The sequence below is a fragment of the Syngnathus leptorhynchus genome, unplaced genomic scaffold (assembly GCF_054491065.1).
Source record: "Syngnathus leptorhynchus isolate UIUO unplaced genomic scaffold, UIUO_Slep HiC_scaffold_30, whole genome shotgun sequence".
In the NCBI taxonomy this organism is placed as follows: Eukaryota; Metazoa; Chordata; class Actinopteri; order Syngnathiformes; family Syngnathidae; genus Syngnathus; species Syngnathus leptorhynchus.
Window position 1 is genome coordinate 1,037,501 of NW_028231997.1, and position 2,500 is coordinate 1,040,000.

General features: G+C 60.0%; 1 pseudogene; it reads right to left on the reverse strand.

Moving 5' to 3' along the window:
* The window catches only part of LOC147038887 (28S ribosomal RNA), a 7,973-nt pseudogene that overhangs the window by 2,385 nt on the left and 3,088 nt on the right, over positions 1-2,500 (reverse strand).

Sequence of the window (2,500 nt, forward strand, 5' to 3'; positions counted from 1 at the left end):
TGACCCGCAAACCGTCCGGGCAGACCCTCGCACCGTACCACACTCCAGGGATCTTCCACATCCACAGAGACCAATGAGGTGTCCAGGCCCACCAACCTGTATTGGGAACCACGACAGACAGCCAAGGCCCCGCGCGCCATCGCACGCATGCTAGGCAATGGCCCCCGACTGCGGACGAGCCGGGACAACCACTGCTTCGCGCCACCTGTCGCCTCCCCTTTCACCAACGTCCTCCTGGCTACCACCAACCACACCGGCCTGTCCCGCGGACCACCATCCTGAGCAGGACAAAGTCCCCTCATCAAGCAGCCCATCTGGAGTAGCCCAGCATGGCAGGCGCCGCAGCGAATTCGGCCTTCGCCCCAGAAGAAGCGGCACAAGCGTTCAAAAGCACGGATGAGAGAATCCATAGCAAGAAAGGCAGGGTCATAGAGACAAGTCCCTCTCCACAATCCAATCCCGCGACTGCGAGCTCGGTGTCGGTGCCACCGCAGCCCACCCCGATGAGCAGCCCACACGGGCGACGAATCACCCTCACGCGTCCAGTACGCCTAGCTTCCCACTACATACAGGCCATGACCATGGGAAACCGAGTCGAAAGCCCTCGCACGGCCAGCAAGCGACCGCCAGCTACTGTTCAGCCCACCCTCCGGCAAGCCTCCCAGCAGACCCGGCTATCAAGCCCCGTCCCTTTGAGAACCCTGGGATCGACTCCACGCACCCTTCACGTGGCAGACAGCCTCATCAGTTGCTTCCCGGCCGAAGCCCAGCCTGAGGGGCCAGACCCCCAGTCCTGCCTGGACTCGACCACGAGCATAGCGTTCAAAACCGGCCAAGTTGAATGAAGCAGGAGACTCGGTCAGTACAGGCTCTGACCTGCTTCCTCGACCAGCGCAACAGCAGTAAGGTGTCTCACTCACCCTACAAACTGCCTGCCGTGCCGTCACACAGGGACCTCCATATCCACCTCACTCGTTTCGTCACCCAACACGCGTCGGACAACCCCACTCGTCAGTGATATGCCGGCGACTCACACCCGCACAACATACCACAGGCATCTCTGTCAAAAATGCCCTCCCAGAAACAAGCTGTGGCACCATCATAGCATCCGTCGCCCATACTCTCATAACCAGACCGACGGCGGCCACCAGTGCCACTGAGGAGTTGTCAGGAGCTTCGCCAGCCTGGGTCCACCCGCTCCACCGGCCAGACTGACTGTGACTCCGACTCTGTGCAGCTGCGACACGGACTTCCGAACCAAAGGAGATTTCGCAACATGGTCTGTAGACATGACTACAGCCGTTCGAGGACCCACAGCCAAACCCCGAAAGTTGGTCCCCATGGCCTCCGAGGCGGTTGATCACACGCCATACACGCACCCAACCTCAAGCACGTGAAGATGAGGTCGCTCGAGCAGTCACGACCCCCCATTAAGCCGTGCCTCCGCGGTTCTTGATAACCCAGGTCCGCAATCCTGGGCAGCTCGGCTCAGCCAGAGCTCAGTCACCGTTCCCTTTAAGACTTTACTAAGAATCAAACCCGGGCAGCAGCCGACACGACCCAGTAAGGCCTGTCCCCAACCAAAGCCAAGTCCACAGTCTGACCCACTTGGGAGAGGCCCCCATCAGAGATGCCGAGCTCGCTCCCCGTAAAGCCATCCAGCGACCAGCACTCATCACGGCTGCCCAGGCTTCACAGTATTTGCGTTTCCGCTAGGATTTGAGAAATTACATTCGACAGAAGGCGCCACATCCAGCCTTTGTTTATTATCACTATGTGTAACGGCATCAGCACCGTCTCGGTCCGTCTCAGTCTCGCCACCATTCAGTCACACCAGGCGTACCAGCAGGGCGCCGAGCAAGCGCACAAGCCAGCCTGCAAGGTGCTAGAGGGCGACCCACAGTGGGTAGGAACCGTCCACCAGTGTCGGCAAGCCGAGGCCGATGGGGGCCCTACCAAGGCAGGTCAAGATTGCCAGTCGGTCAGATAGGAAATAGGTTACTCGGAGCCCGCCGGGATCAGACGGGCAACCGGGGAGAGGGAGCTACATGAGTACCGCCGCCGGGATCAGACGGCGGCCCCAGGATCCTCGTAGTATTCGGTATCGCCCTTCCTCCTACTCAAAGGTAGTCATCCTACTGCAGAATCCGAGCCACTACTGCTGCTTCAGTAGCGCTCAGGGAGACAAGTCTCACCTTACGGGTCCAGAAGGTCACCCAAGCCGTGCAGCCCCTTCTGTAGTCTGCACGCCAACCAATCGAGAACAACCGTCCGAGTTGGCCAAACCTTGTCCCAACGAGTCGGGGGAAGCTGGGCATCTGCCCCCCCTAGGCTGACTGCGTTAGCCGTCCATGCCAGGCATGGCCGTTACCAGCGGGCACCACGTGGAGGTGCAGTCATACATGACGCGACTGACAACCAGAGAAGCAGCCCACCTCCGACTGCTCCCCTTGGGCGGTTGCCATTTCCCATGACCCCCGGCATTTATGCTTAAGAGAGT